The following is a 20,839-nucleotide window of genomic DNA, read 5'->3' as shown; positions in this document are numbered from 1 at the left end:
TTTGGCCCCTTTGTTTAGATATCTTGGAGGATTTGGATTTCGTGGAACTCTTTGAGAAATGCTGTTTTCGGCCACGGGAAAAACTTCAACATACTCTTGGGCCCTTCTCAGACCATGCAGCCTGATAGTCCACTGAATGGGGGGGGGGGGCGTGAGAGGAACTGATACTGTCTCAGCTTTTTATTTTCTCAAGACATCCAAAAAAAACACCAAGGCAGAACCTAAACGAGACCTCTGCACCTTACTGTCAGCATGACTTTCTACAAGGCTAGCTCCTCACCAGAAACCCCAAGGGCAGCCATACTTGGAAGAATCAAAATGAAAACACCTGATACTTTTCTCCTTCTTGCACAGTCCAGGGAACACTCTGAAATGGTCCCACGTGTGTCCAGGCTCGAGGCACTGGGGCCACCAGCCAGTTAGTGCTCAAGTCCCAGGCTCCACAGTTCGATGCCAGGGTTTTGACCCCAGCCCTTTCTCTCACTGACCTGGACATCAAAAGAGGTGCCATTTGGGGTCTTCATCAATGTCCTCCAGATGCCGGTGCGGTGTCTGCCTGCCCCCGGGCGGCCCTAGCCATGACCGCCTGGTACAGAAGTACTAATCCTGGCACCTCCCAGAATGACCTGGGAGGTGGACCTCACATTCCCAGGAGCCCTCTGCCGGGTCGGGCTGAGGCTAGGACCTTACCCGAAATTGCCCCTTGCCTGCCTGCTCCCCCCACCCCCTTACCCATCTTCCCTGGGAAGGCCTCCTTAACAAATGGCATTCATTCGGCTCCTGGGCTCAGTCTGCTTCTGGGAAAACCCGAAAGAAGGCAGTCGAGTTACACAAATCTCTGAGCATCCAATTCCTCAGGCATCATGTCAGGCTAATAACCGCGTCCCCCTTCTTAGCTAGAAGTGAAGTCTTCAGGGAGATGATGTGTATGAACCATTCAGCATGGAGCCCAGCTCGGAACTCAGGAAAGGCTGTTATTGCCGTTGTTCTTAGGGTGTCACTGGAACCTATGTGTCTTTGGGGTCCGTAGCAGCTCTACCCAGCTCGCAAGCACCAGAGATCGGTCTCATACAGGAAAGGCTGGCTGTGGGATCACGGTGCATCTGTGGGCCCAGCATCTCCTCCGCCCCCCACACGGACGGGACAGACGTACTTCCAAGACAAGGGCTGCAGCTTGAAGCTCTGGCGTCATGTGCCCTCCAGCGCCGGCTCCTCTCCCTCTGCCTCTCATAACGGAGCTTCCGACGGCTCCAACAGCACCACCGAGAATTCCGATTTCTCGCACCGTTTTCTCTTTCCCATCGACATCTGATTCTGTGCCATCAGCCTGGTAACAGAACACAGGTCCCGTCCAGTGTGGGGGAGAGCGGGCAGACGGCATCTCTGCTATGTCCTGGCCCCGTCCGGAGTCTTTTTTTCCATGTGATGTCTTCCAATCCCAATGAGATTTTCTTTAAAAAAAGAAAAATCAGATCCCACTTGAAGAACAAGAGCTGGAAGTTCTAGAAGACACAAGACATGGCTAAGAGCACCCCTTTCCCTCACACCCCCCTGAGGGGGGCTTCCAAGAAGGATCTCATAGACCCCCCCCACCTGGTAAACTAGGCACTGGGGGCAACAGCCTGCCAGGGGCTTCTTAGTCAGGCCCCCAGTAAAGCTCAGAAGCCGTGCTGTCTGATAGGGTAACCACTAGCCAGGTGTGGTGGATTAAATGTCATTAATTAAAATTACCAGTAAGTACAATTTGGAAAACAGTTTCTCTGTCATACCCAGTGCTGGCCACCGTGGGTAAAGACTGTGCCCTCGCGTCCACGTGGCCATTGGGGCAGACCCTGAGTGCCACACTAGGGAAACCGCCCTCGTACCCACTTTGCAGGTGAGGAAACTGGGGCCCCGAGTCACGCATCCATCCGTGTGGGCGAGGCAGGGCAGGTGCTCAGGTCGCCGTTCTCAGGCCGCCGGACCACACTGTTGCTCCCACTGACGCCCAGCCCCTCATCCCGCGGGACAGCCCTCTCCGTAATTCCTCACTGTTTCTTACAAGAGTGTCCTCCTCACTAGTGACATTCACTCAGCACCAGGAGCCAGGGTGCCGTCACCTGACCCCCCAGAGCCCTTCCCTTGTCACCCCGAAGCCCCAGGCTCTGCCCGCACCACCTGTCCACGTCTGGCTGCGGAGGCCCCGTGGCGGACGGCCCAGCCGGCTGCCCGCTCCCGTCTCAGCTTGGCACGCCGGGCTGGCTGAGTCACGGGCTCGGCTTCTCCCAGCCCACGTGGGGCCTGGGTCTGCGCCAGGGCGGTGCGCTGCCTGCCGGGCTGCCCGTACGTCAGACCTAAAGAAGACCGTGAGCCTCACAGAGGATTTGACCTAAGAACATTCTGGAATCCCACACTCTACCCTGGAGCATTCCGAGGGGCGGACCCAGGAGGCAGGGCACTTGTGCCGGCCGCAAATGGTAATAAAATATTTTTATTGCTATATACTGTCATGGTTAATTATTATAATATGCCAGTTTCTTGTGCACAGGGTGCCTGTAACAGTCCCAGGCACATAGTAGGTGCTCAACAAATTCTTTTGTTGAATAAGTACAGAAAGAACAATAGTTACTTGTATTTGAGGAGGGGTTACTCTAAGAAATGATGTTTTTATCTGTGTGTTTGTTCATTTATTATCTGTTCATTTAGTGACTGATGATTTTGTCCACCATCACACCCCAGCTCAGTGGCCCATACATAGTAGGTGCTCAGTAATGTTGAGTCACGAGGCAGACGCTGGCCATTTCTTATTTGTCCTCACACAGCCCAGGGGGGAGGCAGTGGTCTTTAGAAGATTTTGGAGAGGAAACATTGAGACCTAGAGAGGCGAAGTGACCTCTGAATGAGGGTCATGGGGCAGGTGAAGCACAGAGGCAGGATTCGAACCTGGGTCTGTGACTGCAGAGCCTGCACCTGCTCTTCAGTGCTGGGTCCTGTCAACTCTGGCAGTGACTAGAGAGGGCCGGGTAGGAACCTCTCAGAAGGGCTACTGAGGCGGGATAGGGACCACGTTGGCCCTCCCCCGTCCTGCCTGGGGAGTCCCAGTCACACAGCCCTTTCAACTCGGCGTTCCCTTTGGTGTTCACTGCAGCAAAGCACAGAGAGGTAGAGTAACTTGCTCAAGGTCACACAGCAAGTTCAGCGCAGGTCTTCGGACTCCAGGTCCAATTTTTTAATGTGTTTTTCGCCAACCCCCAGCTATGACTCAAACGTGGAGCCCTAATGTAAGCAGGGACACGTGTGAGTCGGGAGGCCGATGCTCCGGCGGTGCGCTTCGGCTTTCCTGGCAGCGGGGCCCAACAGCCCTGGTGGCAAATCCGAATTCCTCACTCTGCTGTGTGGCCTTAAGAACTAGCTTCTCCTCTCTCTGAGCCTCAGTTTCCTTATCTAAAAAACGATGGCCTAGAAAGCAGAGGGGTCTTTTCTCTGGTTCCACTGCAGCCCCGCAGCTGCCCGCACACCTGGAACAGCTGGCCGCTCTGAGCCAGCGTTTCTTCATCTGCACACCGGGGTTCGTAAACCCCCACCTCTCGGGCCCGAGAGGTTCAGTGGGAGGCAGTGTGGGCGTCGTGCAGCCTGGCTTAGAGTAAGTGTTTGATAAACGATGGTTGGGAGGTTCCTTTGTGACAGCAGCCGGTGACCCTCCTCGGGACCCAGCAGGTCCAGCCGGGCTCCGCGGGCCTGGCACAGGCCCTCCTGGCTGCCCCCGGCCAGCTGGGGTGGTGGGGAAACCTGAGCCACTCTCCTCCTGGGTAGACGCTGCCGCCGCTGCTGCCTGTGAAATGAAAGAAAGGTCAGGGCCCGGCAAAGTGGGACTGGGTGTGCCGTGGAGGTGGTGGCGGGAGGGGAGGAGGGGGGTGGCCGGCCTCGTCTCCCCCGAGGAGGCCTGAACCGGCCAGGCCTGGGTACACCCAGGGCTTTGCCTCCCAGCCCAGCACAGCCTCCTCCCTGCCTGCCCCTGGGGAGGGGCCACCTGGTGTCAATTAAACCCCAGCCACGCGGCGCACCACGCAGGGCGGCTGATTAGTGCCGCCGGCCTCTCCAGATGGGGAGCATTGCCTGAGAGGGGCGGCAGCCACCACGCCAAGGGGAGGCCTCGGCGGAGCCAGTGAGTACCCGGGCGGGGGCTCAGCTCCCCAGACAGTGGGGCCTGATGTGCCCAGCTTGGGCATCGCGGGGAGGGGGCTTATCGTGCGGTTTTCTCCCCTGTGGGTGTTATGGGGCCTCCCCGCATCTCTGACCCCCTTCACCCCGGCCTTACTTGAAGGGAACCCAAGGGGACCTAGTGCCAGTCCACTGTCCCCCTCCCAGGGTCATACAGCTGCAGGGGCCACCCCCTACTGTGTGGCTAAAGGGGACCCGATGGACAAATGAAGGCCCAGCCGGCCGGATGGAGGCTGTAGAGTCTCAACTGTCTCCTCGTCGTCCCCAGTGGAGCTAGTTCTGTGCACGGCCTGTCCCTGCATCTAGGGCCACGTCCTCCAACCTGCCAGCTCATGCTGCCGGGTGGCCCTTTTGGTGGGCTGGCACGAGGCCCCTGCAGCAAACAGCTGAGAAGAGGCTGCTGCCCTGAAGGGCAGCCCTGCAGGGTGTGAGCCACCTCCTGGTCCCCGGTGAGATGTCAGTCCCAGCAGTGGCAAAGGAGGGGGCAGCTGCCTGCCCACGGCACCAAGTCGAGGTGGGGGGTCAGAGAGAGAGACAGCTCCAGCACCTCCAAGCAGCGAGGTGACTTGTCTCTGGGCGTGCGCTCTGAATGCTGGGCCTTGGCTCCTGGCTAGCAGGGGTTCTGTTGTCCCTGAAAGGGGTCCCTTGTGCCAGGGTGCTGTTATCTCGTGGTGGTGCCACGACGTGGTCTGTGGCCACCAGCTGCTCAGGCAGAGACAAGGTATGGGGGGGGGGCTGGCGGGGCCTGGGGAAGTGGAGCAGCGGGGCAGTGCTGGGTGTGTGTCTCTGTATCTTGCCTCCTGGGGTGCATTTGGGAGATAAGCAGGATCAGCTGGGAGGCCCCTTCTGTGCGTGGCTCCAACGTGCTGACTGGTGAGGAAGGATGGGCTGGGAGCAGAGGCCCGGCGTCCAGGAGGGCACAGCCACGTGTCACCATCTGCGTGTGGCTGTGTGGATGCCAGCGCCGTGCCGACGAAGGCTCCCTGGCAGCCTCCCTGGATCGCTTGCAGTCTGGGGGTGGGTGTCTACTGAGGGCAGCACTCGGGAACTCCCTGGCAGCCCAGCCAGAGGGTCTCCCCATGGTGCCCCCTGGGGACCCTTGCTCTGTTCCTCAGGCCCCATCCTCCCCATGTGGCCGAGACTAAGCCAGGCCAGTGGCTGAACTCGAGGGTTTGGTCCCTGGTACCCGTGTTCATGAGTCTGGGGCAAGTGGAAGGTGGCAGGCAACCACAGCGGAAGCCCCGCTGTTCTCTGGGAAACAGTGCCTCTGGCTCATTTCTGCCATAAATATTCGTCTAGGGCCTTCTCCGGGCTAGAGCTCGGGCTCCCAACCGGAAATGTGATAGTGAACCTAGAATTCCTCCAATCACTCAAAAGCGCTGATGGAGAGACATCTACGGTTTCGTGGCGGGTCTCAAAACCATTCATTCCTCTATGCCTGCCTTCACCCCGCAGTAGGGACCCAGCATCTGCTGTGCACCCAGTTCTGTGTGGGCTGCAGACTCACCAGCGCATCTGAGAACTAACTTTCCCCTCTGTCTGTACTCATTGAGTCTGGATCTAGAAGAAAGCCAGATGCTTAAAGAAGCAGAGGGGCATTGGGGGCCCTTCCCTGGTCCCTTTGCAGCAAGAGACGAGGGCCCTATGAAGCCACGCAGGCATAATTAAGCCGCCCGAGTACCCGGAAGGAGCTGCTTCCTCTCGAGCCAGCGGCCCCGACCACACTGTCCCCTCTCGGCTCTCTGGGAAATATGCACACCAGGACTGGATGGGCCTCACACACAGCCACGGTTTAACTTCCTGGGACACAGGACAGCATGACAACTTTAAGTGGTTATCAAGGAAGCCCAAAGCGCTTGCTCGGGAAATTAATAAATACTGGAAGGTGCCGTTTATCATTTGCCACGAACCAGGCACTGTGCTGAGCATGTGGCGGAATTCTTGCCCAACTCTCAGATGGACCCTCATTCCTGGCCCGCGGATCAGCTACGGAAACTGAGGCGGAGGGTGGCTAATAATGTGGCCTAGGCCTTTCCAATGCCAAAGCCCGTGCTTTTAACCTTTAGGCTAAAACTTGCAAGGAGTTTCTAATTAGATGGGGACCCAAATTTTGGATGGGGCAGCTTGAGGGAGATCATGCTTTGTGTCCATGCTTTGTGGGGTAGGTGGGTGGATAAAAAATGCAGGACGGCAGAGGACTGTTTAGTCTTCGCAGCTACAAAGAGCTTCTGCTCAAACAAACCTCATGGAACTAGATCAAAGGTTCTGGGTGGCGCTAGGATTGGGGTCTTAAACAGCCCAGCCTCTCTCTCATCCCCTGCTGCCCTTGAGGGCTGCTGAGGTCCTTCGGTGCAGCCCAGAGGTGTGCAGGCAGCTGGCAAAGCACTTTGGTGTGAAGTCAAAGCCAGCCAGGGTGAGCAGGGCAGGGGAGAATCCCTGGCAGGTGACGGCTGAAGTGGCCTTGAAGGTTTGGAGGGGAACTGGATAGGAACTGAGAAGAGCAGACATCTGGGAAGGGGGAGGATGAGGCAGTCACTCACTCATTCATCCATCCATCAATTCATTCATCCATCAATTCATTCATCCATCCATCAATTCATTCATTCAGTCATTCATTCGCTCATTCACTCACTCACTCATTCATTCGTTCGTTCAACACATATTCACTATGCTCCAGCTCTGTGTCAGGCATTGGACTAGGCTCTAGGGATGCTGTGGTGATGCTGGAAAACCACACTCCTCCCCTTGGCTGAGGACTGGTCCTCTGCATGGCCTGACCCAGGAGGCCTAAGGGAGTGGAGCAGAGGCTTGGAGGGAAGGCAGGACCTGTGGCTTATTCATCGGTAAATGCATGTGAAGCTCCTTACGGGCCACTTGGTCTGGGTCACCACGGCGAACAGGTGAGTTCAGGTTCTCTGGAAGCAGAGCCTAACAGGTGGCATTCGGTGCCTGTGGTGTCTAGAAGGAGCGCTTTCTAGAAGGGGCTTTCTAGAAGGGACTTAGCAGGGCTGGGGTCTCTGCTGGAGATGCCACGGCCTGACCGTGTGAGGGCTTCTGGAGCCTGAGCTGCGTGACAGCGTTGACCCCATCTGCCACGAGGGGGCAAGCCCTTGGTATTTTTATGTCAGCCAGTCACCAACTCAGGCTGTCCCCAAATGGGGAGAGGGGTGTTGCAATTCTCCCAGCAAACCGATGTCCTTACGTAAGGCAGTTCTCCAGAAAAAAATAGGTCAGCAGCTGGTGAATGGGCATATTGGCCTGGCAAGGGCCACCTGGGCAAGGGACCAAAATCGCCCCTGAGTAGTTCCTGGTCCAGCCGGGGAGCTAGGTGGTGGGCAGGTGAGGATCATATAAAGGGCAAATTGCCCCGCCTGAGAAGCCCGGGTTAGAGGGAGCTGAGGAGGGAGCTCCAGGCTCCAATGTGGGAAGTCAGGAGACAAGAAATTGAGGAGTTTGGGTCCTGGGTTCAAACCTGATCTCTACCACTTGCTGTCTGTTGACCTCCAGCCAATTCCTTCTCTCCCAGAGCCTCAGTTCGTGCAGTTCCGGGGCGCAGGTGTTCCTTGGGTCTCCCGCCTAGACGGGTCGGTAGGGTTTGTGTGCGAGTCCTGTGGCCTGGCTGCCGGCACGTGGTGACGAGGCAGACAGCAGTGCTGGCGTGTGGAGGCTGGCCCAGGTCCTAAGGCGTCGCTGTTCCTGAGTAAGCCGGGCCCTCCCCTGCGAACTCCAGAGGCGGACGGCTCCAGGAAGAGAGCCCAAGACGGCTGCCAGTGGCAGGTCCCAAACGTGACCCATCCTGTGTGTCCTACAGGAGGAGGGACCATGGGATGCATGGACTGGGCAGAGCTGGCCTGGGGAGGGCCTGGGGCTTAGCTGAGAGCTGGAGTTGGGCAGCCTCCCAGCCCCCAACCCCCACACCTCGGTCCCAAAGTCCAGACCCCCTCCTCCAAGTCTCACACATGCATCCATCCATCCATCCACCCATCCATCCAACAAGTGTTTCTTGAACACAAATTATGCACCAGGCACAGAGGACGCATTGTCAATGAAACAGAAGGGACCGCTCTATTCATGGAGCTCAAAGTTCATGGTGTGGCCATCGTATGCTAAGGACAGGGGACAGAAACAGAGGCATCGCCAAGGGTTCAGGAAGGTGAAAGCATCTCCCCTGGGCAACGGGGGTGCCCCCAACTGCAGAGGCCTGGAGGCAGGGCTGGGGGCTGGGGGACGGACAGAGCACATGCTCAGCTTCAACAGAATCCAGCTGAGAAGGGTGGGGGTGTGGATCTCGGGCAGTGGCCGTCGAATTGGAAGAACACGATGTGTGTGTGAGGGTGTGTGCGTGTGACGGTTTGCATATGTGCAAGGATGTGTTTGAGGGCTTGTGTGCGTGTGAGCATGTGTGTGTGTGAGGCAGCATCTGTGGGGGTGTGGATGATGAGTTGTGTGGGAACATGTGTGTGAGAACATGTGTGCTTCATGGTATATATATGGGCGTGTGAGGGTGTTTATGAATGAGTTTGCACATGTGTTACCTGTATGGGTGCATGTGAGGGTGCGTGAGACAGTGTGGAGGACTGTGTGAGTGTGCATCTGTGCGTGAGTGTGCCTGAGGGTGTGTATGTGTGTCAGTGTCTGCATCTGTGATCATGTGTTCCTATATACAAGCATCATGTAATTTTCCCTCCAATTCCGGGGCCTTAGCATGAGAGTCTTGAAGCACATGCAGCCCAGCCTCCCTCCCACTCTCTTCTTGCCCGAATAACAGCCCCGCTTCACACGTGCACCGCACTCTGCAGTTTGCACGGCTCCGTCCTTTATCCCTGGGCCCCTCACAGTGGCCCTTTGCAGACGGCTTCACCCCACTTGACAGATGTGGGCCCTGAGGCCTGGGGGAGATGGTGGGCAGTGCCTAAGTCACAGCCACTGGCCTCTGGCCAGACATGGGCTCCGACTACGGATTTCCGTGCCTCTTCTAATTCAAGGGCTTCCGCACAGGACAAGGCGCCTATTCAGAGCCCACAGGACTCATGATATTATTTCTTTTCTCCTTCGATTCTATCACTTTCTCTCTTTATCCCATTTCTCCCCCCTAGGTCCCCCTTCTGTTCCACTTTGTTAGGAATAAATGAGGCTATAACATTAACACATCCCTCGGCCCCCCTGCCAAATGCACTTTAAAAATCACTTTTCACTTAAGAGGGAAATTCTTATAACAATGTTTAAATCAAAGTGGAGTTTATTATCCAAGAAAACACTGTTAGGGAAAAAATGGGTTTGCGATGCTCACCACGACACCCCAGAACACTGCGTTACCAGGAGACATTTAATGCTTACAAACCCTTGCAAATAAAGACCAAAGATTTTCAGAGCCAAACTCCAAAAGCAGAGAAAACAAATTTGGTCCTAAGGAAGCTGGCCGAGCTGCCAGCCAGCAGTTCCCACAGACTCGGGGACCAAAATGCCTTCTTCTACCCACCTGACCTGCTCGGCAGGCTGAGCTGATGGTGTTTCCTTCCATTCGTGCCCCACAGGGAACCAAACCTGCAACCTAGGCACCTATGTGCCCTGACTGGGAATCGAACCTGCGAACTTTTGGTTCACAGGATGGCCCTCCAACCAACCGAGCCACACAGTCTAGGCCTCAGATGTGAAGCAGAGGGCACATATTTTCACAGACACCTTCCTCTCGTCGTTGCCAGGAAATATCTTTATGGTGCTGTTGCTTAAATGTGGCAAAACAGCAGGTGTGAGTCCTTCACACTTACATTACCCTAAAGCCAAAACAGATCCACAAATTAAATACAATCCCAACTGCAAAACACATCAAATACAAATTCAAAACTTGTCTGCCATGGGCCATGCAGTTTTGCACACCCTGGGATTTCCACCAGCCTCGGGGGGGCGGGGGGACCGAGGTGACTGGATTTTCTCTCCGCCTCTCACTGCTGCGAATTCTACCTGCACTGCAGGGCGTCCTAGCTTTCAGCCTCACCAGACACGCAGAGGCTCATCTCCGTGTCATGTCCACGGCTGTTCTCATTATCAAGCTGTAATTAGAGTGTCACAGCTCAGCCCAGGAGCCTTCCCACCAGGACGGTCACTGGGAAGGTGTGGCCATTCGCAGTGATAATATGGCTACCGGCACATCCAGGGGAAACCGATGGCGATGTCGTATGAGTAAAAACACAGTGACAATGCTTGTAACGTGAACATTTTGTGAGCCATTGCCCGGGCCCCCAGTGTTGGGAACTGAAGTTCATGTGCATTCAGCAATCGCGGGAGCAGGCAGTGCACTGGGGAGCCCCACTAGGAGGTTATGGTGGCTTTAAGCTTTGATGCCAGCAGGGCTCTCGGGGCTACAATGGGGAGGAAGAACCAAATGATGGGCTAGGGCAGCGATTTTCAACAAAATGTGTGGTGAGAATTTTTAAAACCTGCAACACCCAACTTTTTGGTCAGAGGCACTGACCTATTTTCCCTGAGATGGCCAAATTAAAAAAAAAAATGACAACAGCCAACACAACAATAGCTGTCTGGCATGAATGAATCAAAATTATACCTATATTTTCATTCAGATCAGCCAAAACTACTCAGGGTATGCCTCAGAGGTTTAGTAATTAGTTTATGTGCGCCATGAGATTTTTGTTTTAAAGGTTGCAAATCACTGTACTAGAGGGAAATCAGGCAGGAGCTGGGCCTTAAAGGCGAGACCAGACACCTGGCTTCCCAGAGCCCCGGGGTGTCGGGGTGACGAGGGAGAAATCAGCGGGCAGCTGGGCAAGGCAATGCCTCAGCTGGGTTCTCCCACACTCCCCGGGATGTGGGCTTGGCTTTGCCCGATGCGTCTGGTCCTGGGTTGCGTCCCTCAGTTCCATGAGAAGCAGCCCTGCCGCCACCCTCGGCAGTGAGGACGACTGAGTGACATTGGTAGGAGGGTGTCCGGAAGACCACAGGGTGAATCCAGGCCCCGTGACTTACGAGCTGTGGGGCCTGCAACTGCCAAACACGTCTGGGGCTGTGTTTCCAAGGCTGTAAAGGGGGAATAGCAGGGGTACCTTTCCGTGGTTATTGTCAAGGGCAAACGCAGTGATGGCTGCAAAGGGCTTGAGCCAGCGCCTAGAACCTTGTGAGCCCAGTAACTTACAGCTGCTGCTGCTCCTGCTGCGACACCCCTGGGGCCCACGAGCAGCACTCTCTCCCCGGTGCCTCTGTCTACCGCCCCATCCATCTGGGGCCCGGGTCCCTTCCACCTGCGGCGCCTGCTCCTTGCGAAGACTCGATCGAATGCCCTAACCCACCAGCCGCTCTCCTTTCTCGAAAGCCCGTTCTCACCCTGGTTCCTGCCGCACACTCCTTGGCAGTCTGGTGAGGACTGCAGACCCGTCCTCAGAAGCAAGTTTTTTCAAGGCACAAAAAATGACACACAGGCTTGCTGAGGAACTGATTATACTGAAATGTCATTACAGAAAAATGCATCTTGAAACAAACGCGATATGGGAACATGTGTGTTTCTCTGTTAATGGATTAACTAACCAGAGGAACTAGGAGTCAGTCCAACAGAAGTGTATTTCCAGACAGTGAGGCGAATAAATATCTCAAGATATTTGCAACAATTGTAAGGTGATAGGCAAGCACCTATGATCTCTATCGGGGACCCAGTCACAGGTCAGATAATGCCGACGTGGCTTTTTGCCTCTATCTGTAAGAAGAGCAACTGCTAAACTTCAGCGAGCGTTCAGTTGAGTAAAGACGTAATTGTTTTTCCCATCCGAGTGCACGGCCTCTCGGAGTTGTGTTCATCGACCCCTCGCTCCCAATCCAATGTCGTTAACTGCTCTGCATTTGCCTTTCTTTCTCCGCGCACCCTACCAGCGATGTCTTACCTCTGTTTGAATGTGCAGAATCTGTTTGCATGTTAAAAAATAATCAAAGAAGAGAGAAAGCCTTCCATTGGAAAGCAGTTCCCCGCCCCGCCCCTTCTCCTCTTGGCAGCTTCCCAGGGGGTTCTGTGTTTTTGTTTATTCCATGGTTATCTCCAGATCTCTAAAACCCCGAGCTTATAGTTGGTATTTATTGATATTCTGACCTTACCCCTTATCTATTGACATTTCCTACCCCGTCCTCCCAGCAGAGGTCTATCACTATTTTTAGGTCCGCGTTGGTTACCTTGGCAACTTTCAGACATGCCTTCACTCTTATTTCTTATTCCCTCCAGGACAGGCGGTGCATCTTGACTCCACGCTATTTTGGATGAGACGTTGGTGCTCCGCCTTCCTTTCCTCACCCTCCTTTCCTGAATTTTCAATATTGATAACTCACTCTTTTTTTTTATGTTAAGTCCTGTATACCTACTATAATTGTAAGCTTCCGGAAAGCAAGGATTGGTCAGGTTTCTCTGGTATCCCAGGGGTTTATAAGATGTACCCCCCTCACCTGGCTGCCTGTCTGAGCAAGCAGCCCTCAGCCTCCTCCAGGACCAGGGGAGGGAGGGGACTAATACAGGGCACGCCTCTTTCTACCCGGCACCCTCATTGCCCATTGTTTTGCAGGGGAGGTCTTCTCTCCTGGTCTTGGGGGTGCACTCCCCACTAGAGCTTCAAGGAAGCATCTTCAGGGCGACTATTAATGACTGTCTGAATGATTAGCTCCCCTCCTTTGCAGCATCACGAGATGTTCAGCCAGGCATGAAATGGTTCTGGGCAAGGAGACAGCAAGACGGACTTTCAGGAGGCTTTTTCGTATCATTCCTGCGTTTGATGACTTGCCTCCCACATGCTGTTCCTGTTCAGAAAATGAATCCATTTCTGGGAGAGAGATCTCTTGCAAAAAAGAAAACACACAAAAAACAAAAAGGTCTTTCTAAAGCTTGCTCTCTCTACTCACGTCTCTTTAACACCCATCCAAGGTGTCCCGATCTCCTGGGATGAAACCCAAACTCCAACTCAGCCCAAGGCCCTGGGCTGGAGCCAATGCTCTCATTCCTTCCAGCTTTCCTTTCCATCGTCCAGACAGACAGCGCATCATCCCCCAGCTCAACGTCCTTTCTCTTGCCCTTACCTTCGCACATGCTGTTCCTTCTGCCTGGAAGGCGCTTCTCCCCTCATAGCAACCCCTGCGTGTTCTTCTGGCTTCAGCTGAGAGGTCACCTCTGCCAGAAAGTCTCACCTGACCCTCCTAGGTCTTGTATGCTCCCACAGCCTCTTGCGTGCATTCCTCGCATAGCCTGTGCCGTACTGAATCGAGTCGCTGTTTACTTGTTTGCATCCCCCTGTAAAATGTGAGCACATTGAAGGCAGGGTCCATGTTATCCAGTGTTAAGTCACAAAAATGCCTAGCGTGGTGCCTGAAAGCGAAAAAGTGTTCAGTGAACACGTTCATGATGGGCATGGATAGAAGGCCGATGGATGATGGGGGAATAGATGGAGAGATAAGTGAATAATTGAATAGATAATTGGATGGATGGATGGATGGATGGATGGATGGATGGATGGGTAGACAGACAGATAGACAGATAAATGACTAACTGGGTGGATATTTGGATGGATGGATGGATGGATGGATGGATGGATGGATGGATGGATACCTGGAAAGATGGGATAGTCATGTAGCTGGGTGAAAAGTTTGCTGGCTGAAGGATGGAAGGTAGATGATCATCTCATTCCCGAGAAATGTGTAAATAATAAGAAAGATCACAGGGAACAAACTTCACATGTCTTTCATCCTGAAACTCCGTAGGGTGACTTGACTGGCCCCATTGGGTGCAGTCTTGAGGGGAAGTTCATATCCCAGCCTCCCCCAGCTCCCTTTAACCCACGGCAGATGGTCACTCAAAACGTCTCTGACCCTCCCTGGAACCCAGACTTTTATGGGGTGTCTTTGGGGCTCTGAATTTTAGATGTTTATTACCAGTGGTGTAAGCAGGGCTTTCTTTGTGTTTATTTTCAATGACAAACATTTCCTAAGAATACATTGTGCCCCAGCAAGTACAATAAGTGCTAGGGATGCGGAGAGGAGCAGACATGGCCTTCCCAGAGCTCAGAGCGAGGGGACGGTGGGTGTTAACCTGCCCTCAGCCCATAATGTCAACACAACGACAATAGCCACCAACAGTGCTGTCGCTCACTGAGTGGCAGGAGACGAGGACATGGATGGGGAGAGAGGAGCAGACGTCCTGATGGGAGAAAGTGCAGGGAAAAGATTCTGTCCTGTGATGCGAGGTGGGTACTTTTAGCTTCAAGGTATCCATGTGGAAAGTGAGGCCCAGAGGGGCCAGCTGAATAAGTCAAGGTCACGTCGCTGGTTGAGTGGCAGTCTCTCTTCCCCCAGGACCCAGGCTTCTACTAACTGCGTGGTCTTGACGTAGCATAGAGCAGACCATGAGAGAGGGCCAGGAGTGGATTAAACCTGGTGCTAGGGGAACACGGCAGAGAGGGAAATGCACTCCTCCTGGAGGTGAGCTGGAGAATTTACCCCGGGAGATGGTCCTCCACGCGCTTGAGCGTGGGTATTGACAGAAGTGTGCAGGGCTCGGGCCGCGGCCTCGGACACTGCGGTGTGGTGCGTTCTGTGGTTCACAGGCTGGGCGGAGGCTCTGCCCCAGGGCAGGCCTGTATTTCTAAGTCACCCCACTGGCTCCCCCAGAGGCAGCGCAGTGCCAAGGACGGGACCCAGTTTGGGATCAGACGGGCCTGAGCCGGAATCCCAGGCCTCTGCCAGCCGTGGGCCAGGCAAATGACCGAGTCCAGTGTCTGTCCCTCAGTGTGAGCTCTCTGGGCCTCTGCTTCCTCACCTGGGAAATGGGAGTCCCGGTGCCTCCTTTGCCCAGTGGTGAGTCTTAGCACAGCACAAACCAGCCTGGCACGTGGCAGGGCTCCGCAAATGCCGGGTCGCTTCTCCTGGCCCTCGGGCGTAAGCAGCCTGCCTAGACTATTGTCATAGATGATCCCTTTGCAGCAGGGGACCCCTTTGAGTCCCCTAGAGCCAGCTAGAGCCTCTCTCTAAGTTGTGCGAGCCACCTCAGGAGGTGGGCACCCCACTGTGGGCCCAGGCCCAGCCTGCCTGGCCTCAGGGCCAAGGTGTAAGTCATGCAATTACCCGCATGAGTGTTGTAGTGAGTGATCTTGGAGTTTGAAATCCCAGGGGACCGTGGATGATCAGGTTTCAAAGTCTCTCTGTGAATTGATCAGAGCCACCGTCACCATCGTTTGGAGATTTCCCATGTTCCAAGAACCTCTTCCATGTCTTAGCATTTTCACCAAACGAAGCAATCCCACCCGTAGTCCCCATTTAGCCGATGAAGATGCTGAGGCTCCGAGGGGTGAAGTTGCTCCCCCAAGATAGTTCAGTAAGTGGCAGAGCCAGCATGTCAGCCTGGGTCCCTTTAATTCCAAGAGTTGTCCTAAAGTGAGAGGATTCGAGTGACTTGGGGCCAGCTGTTCGTCACGCCCCAAAGATAAGTGCAGTAAGACAGTGTCTTTGTTGAGCCAGAGGGGACGCAGCGGGGTGACTGGCCATGATGACCCTGACCGAGTGTGCTCTGCTCCCAGCCGTGGGCGCGCTGCGTGGGCTGCATGCAGCACCGGACCTCCCTGAGCCCGTCACCCCTAAAAACTGTCTGAAGTTTCCAGAGCAGATTTTCCTGGTCAGTGCCATGTGGGCTGTTTTTCTCACGGTGGCAGAGAATAGCGGGACACTGTTGATGACAGCTCATGGGCACCCTTTAATTAGATGGTCGGTCTCGTTCCTGCACTTCCCAGGCTGTCTAATCCTAGGAGAAAGCAGTGGGCCTTGGAGTCACCAGAAATTGGTTACGCCGAGGCTTTGTCTCCGGGAAGGAATGCCGTTGTGGGTTTTCCCCCACCGTGACTTTGATGGGCAGAGAAGCAGCCGGCGGACAGCCTGGGGGCCATGTCTTCCCACACACGAGGCCGCAAGACCCACCGAAGCAGATGGCTTCAATCCCTGGCCCCTCCTGGTGCCTTGGCCGCCCTCCTCGAGAGTTGCATGAATGACCAACCCCTGCCAATTAGAGCCGTTAGCTGTGGACACTGTTTCCCTCTGTGTGTCCTCCCACGGAGCGTGGGAAATGCCTCGGAGCAGAAGGGAGGGAAGAGCAGCTTGGGGGTGTTCTGAGGCCAACCCCGCTCAGGCCCGGACGTGCTGGGGAGCCCAGGTGCGTGACTAATCTCTCTGGGTGCCCCAGCCCCCCTTCGGAAATGCGAGAGGTGGTAGCAGCCTGCTGTGTGCATGGGCCGTGCGCGTGGGCTGTGGGATCTTAACTGTCTTGAACCAGAGACGTGTGAGTTTGCTGGGGCTGCCAGAGTAAACTCCCACCACCTGGGTGGCTGAAGCAATTGGAATTTATCGCTTCCCAGTCCGGGAGGCTGGAAGTCCAAGATCAGGGTGTTGGCAGGCGTGGTTCCCTCTGCTCCGAGCCTCTCTTACTCAGCTCTGGGTGCCTCCTTGACTTGTTCGGGGCATTCTCCCCATCTTTACATCCCCTTCCCTCTACGCCCGTCATGTCTGTCTGTCTCTCGCTTCACGTGGTGTTCTTTTTATAAGGACATCAGTCATATCACATTTCCCCTCCCTACTCCAGTGTGACCTCATCTTAGCTAATTACATCTGCTACTGCCCTATTTCCAAATAAAGTCACATTCTGAGGTCCTGGGGTGAGGACTTCAGCATATGAATTGTGGGCAGAGCAGGAGGAGCACAATTCAACCCATGACAAGGAGGGGACTGCAGAGCAACTCAGAAAGGGCAAGAATGGCCTGGAGCCTGTGTCCCTTCTGTAAGTGGTCAGCAGACAGATAACAAGATAGGAAGGAGACAGGATGGCAGGAGGAGAGGAGAGAGAGTACGTGGTTTTCAATGAGTCGTTGGAACCAGAGTACAAGGACACGAGTATGTCACCAGAACTCAGGTGACAGAAAGCCCCCTCCTCCTCCTCTTCCTCTGCCTCCTCAACCCCTCCCCCTCCTCCTCTTCCTCCTTCAGATAAGTGAATGGTGAGGTACTTGAGTGTTTTGAGGATGATTCCGCTCTATGAAAAAGACGTCCCAGGGACAGGTGAGCCAGGGGGAGCTGTTGCAATTTGAAAAAGATCTAGTCCTTGTTGTCCTTTGCCTTTTTCAATGAGAATACTTAGAAATTGCTTTCCTTTATACCTCCCTCCCCCAGTTGTAGGTTCCTGAGAGCTGCGGATCTTAAACTTCAGCCTAAATCTGATGCACTGGCGACAGGAGGCTAGGGGGTGGGTAGTGGGAGGGGATGGTAAAGAGAGTTGAACTTGGAGACAAAGGTGGGTCTGGGTCAAGGGCTCAGCAGGGGGTCAGACAAGTTATGGAGGTTGGACAGTGGGGAGGGGAAATAAATTCTGATGTGTGCTTTAGAAAGATCATGCTGGCTGACGGCAGTGAAGAGTGAGCCAGAGGCCAGTGAGGGGCACACACAGGAACCCCAGCAAGAGATGGCAGTGGCCTAAGGCTTTCTAATGTGGCTTAAGAACTGAGGATAAAAACGACGCCTGTCTTATCTCTGAGCTCCTGAACCTGACCTAGACAGATGGCAGGGACTAGAGAGTATCACCAGCAGAGGGCGGGCATCCCAGTTCAATCCTGGCCTTGGAGGAACTTGCTGTGTGGCCTTGGGCAACACACTTAAACTTTCTGAGCCTTGCTCTCCCAGACCATGAAATAAGGACAATGACCTACCTCACAGGAAAAATAACAGTGACCACTCATCTGGCCATAGAAGGACTAAGTGAGAAAATGCATGGAAAGAATGGTGCCCAGTCCTGCCTGGTGTGGCCCAGTGGACTGAGTGCCAGCCTGCAAACCAGAGGGTCACCAGTTCAATCCCTGGGCAGGGCATATGCCTGGGTTGCAGGCCAGGTCCCCACCTGAGGGTGTGTGAGAGGCAACTGATCAATGTACCTCTCGTACATCAATATTTCTCTTCCTCTCTTTCTCTCTCTCTTTCCCTCTCTCTAAAAAGAAATAAAAAAATTTTTTTAAAGGAAGAAGAATGGTGCCCAACAGAGTAAGGCCCCAACACAGAGTGGCTGTAATTATTTCATGTATCAATTGTTAATTCTCCAGTGGCCCAGCACCCACTTCCACGCCGTGTCCTGGAGACCCAGTGAGCAGGATGCTGTCCCTGTCCTCAAAGATGTCACAGGCTAGCTGGGCGGGCAGACAGGTATATAAAGGGGAGGTGGGAATCGACTTTATGAGTGGTTCTGTTATTTTTCCTGTGAGGTAGGCGATGATCCTTTTTGTATGGTCCGGGAGACCAAGGCTCAGAGAGCTCAGGCGTGTTGCCCAAGGCCACACAGCAAGTTTCTCCATGGCCAGGATTCGAACTGGGGTGCGCCTGGTGTTCCTCACAGGCATGGACAATGGCCAGGAGAGTGTTTGCGGGGAGAAGGAAAAGCTGTGCGTGTGGACAATGAGAAGCCCTGGGATCCCTGGCCCCAGCTGCCAGCCAGGAACACGGAGCAGAGTCATTTGATCGGGCCTGGAAATCTCTCCCTGGCGTGTGTGTGACCGAGGGCTGCGTGCACGCATGTGTGTGTGTGTGTGTGTGTGTGTGTGCGCGCGCCCGCATTGCAGTCGGGGAGTTGCCTAAATAGCCCAGATCACAAGCCTCGTGGTGCCGGGTTGGTGATGGCCACGGGGTCACGGGACCCATGCGGGAGTGCTATGTGAGATGAAAAAGGCACCCGGGGCCTCACCTGGCCCCGGGCCATCCTGCTAAAGGGCAAGGGTGGAAATAACCCCGGACTGTCAGGAGCTGACAGCGAGACGGCCTCCGGGAGGGCACGTGATGGGCCTTCTAAACTGTGAACTCCGCCTGCCCCTGACCTTGCCACGCCTGCAAGTTCTGAAACTCCTGCTCAGAACAGGTTGTTTATGATAGTAAACAACTGGGAGCAGCCTGAATGCCAGTCAGGGCAGGATCGGGAAGGGAAAGGGCAGTCTCTTTGATGGGTATAGCTGCTTAAAACAGCGCTAGTCTCCGAGCATTTCCATGATGAGGTCTAAACACAGCCTGTGGAGTGAGAAAGGAAAGTTACAGAATAAGGTATAAAAGGTGGTAATAATATTCAGGTATACTTAACTATTTGTACACGCACAGAATAATGCTCTGTATACTTTATCAACATATATGTGTATGTATTTATATGTCTCAATGTAAAGCAAGTCTGAAAAGAGACCAGGAAACTCAGTGAGCAGTGAGGTTAGAGGACATTTGATACCCAGGACAGATCATTTTTTTAACTCCTTTCTGCATGTGACAAAAACATTTTCAGTGACGATGCTGTAATAGTATTATTTTCATAGGTTTGTTCCTTGGTTTTAAGCCAATAGTTTTGGAAGAACAAATTTCCATTTTAAAGGTGTGTTCCAATTCAGTAATAGTACATCACAAATGAACTCAAAAATTGTGCTTCACAAAAAACAAAACTAGTTTCCTAGTTCTTGGCCCTCCGTTTCATGCTTTTTAAATATAAATAAATTTTAGACGCCACTCCAAGGGGTGGCCGAGAATGACAGAAGTCTCCAAAGTGCTGTTTCTTCACATTTGTAGCCCCTGCTTATTTCGAATCTGCTGTTTAAAAGCAAGAACCTACATCCCAGAGGCCAGAGACACAATCTGAGCCGGAAGTGACTGTGAACGGTTCTAAACCATTATGCGCTCTTGAACTTGCAGAACAATTGTGGGGAGCTGAGTCCGCCTGTGTCCGAGGCCAGTGCCTAGCTGGCGGCGGGGAGGGGGTGGGCTGGTTCTCAGAATTCCCTTCCAGGGAGAATGGTATGTTCATTAAAGAATAAATAATAAACATGGGCTCTATGAAAGCTAATTATTAAACCTTAACACAATGCAGTGCAGCAAGGGTCTGGAATCGAGACAAACAAAATACTTTCTCAGGGATGAATGTCTGGTCACTGGCTTTGGTTAGCATGGGCCGTGCACAGTGGTTATGAAAAGCAGGCTCGCTTGAGTCCATTGGATTGCATTGCAAACTTTTCTACAGACAGCGCAGCTCATCACTGCCTGCTTTCAGGGTCGGCCACCCCTCAGCCACGCCCTTGCTCTCCCATTGCTAGGGAGGGACCAAGGTCATGACCATAGTCAAAGGAGACTTTAGCTTCGCCTAAATTAGTCTATTTTCTCCCTAAGGGAAGTGGCTAAGAGCATAGGCTCTGGAGTCTGACTGCTTAGGGTCAAGTCCTGGCCCCAAGGTTGTGTTAGTGGGCCAGTTACTTAAATCCTCCCGGTCTAGTTTCCTTGTCTGCAACATGGAGCTAGTAATATCTGTGTCATAGAGCGGCTGTGGGGGCGACATAAGGTATTTTTATCAAAAATGCAGAAACACCTGCTGCATATAGTAGGTGCTCAGTAAACAGCCGCATGCCTTTAGAGGAACAGTATATTCACGTATGAACGATGTCATCTGAAAAAATATACACCTAAACATGCTCTTACCCTACGATCTAGCAATGTGCACTTCTCAGGATTTACTCAAACGAGTTTAAATATCGCGTCCACGTTTAGAGCAACTTTATTTGTAATGACAAAATCTGGAAGCAACCTCAAGGTGAATGAATTAATAAGCTGGGGTACATTC

General features: G+C 53.7%; 1 protein-coding gene across 1 annotated transcript in view; it reads left to right on the top strand.

Annotated features, from left to right (window-relative positions):
- Window positions 1-4,062: 4,062 nt before the first annotated feature.
- NOS1 (nitric oxide synthase 1) overlaps window positions 4,063-20,839 on the top strand; it is a 143,741-nt gene continuing 126,964 nt past the window's right edge. The window contains exon 1 of the mRNA XM_037156291.2: window positions 4,063-4,144. The gene's annotated coding sequence lies outside the window, so the exon portion shown is untranslated. The remainder of the gene's footprint in view (window positions 4,145-20,839) is intronic.

Source organism: Artibeus jamaicensis, unplaced genomic scaffold (assembly GCF_021234435.1).
Source record: "Artibeus jamaicensis isolate MK-2021 breed Jamaican fruit bat unplaced genomic scaffold, CSHL_Jam_final contig_525, whole genome shotgun sequence".
Taxonomy (NCBI): Eukaryota; Metazoa; Chordata; class Mammalia; order Chiroptera; family Phyllostomidae; genus Artibeus; species Artibeus jamaicensis.
This window is presented reverse-complemented; position numbering and strand designations above follow the sequence as displayed.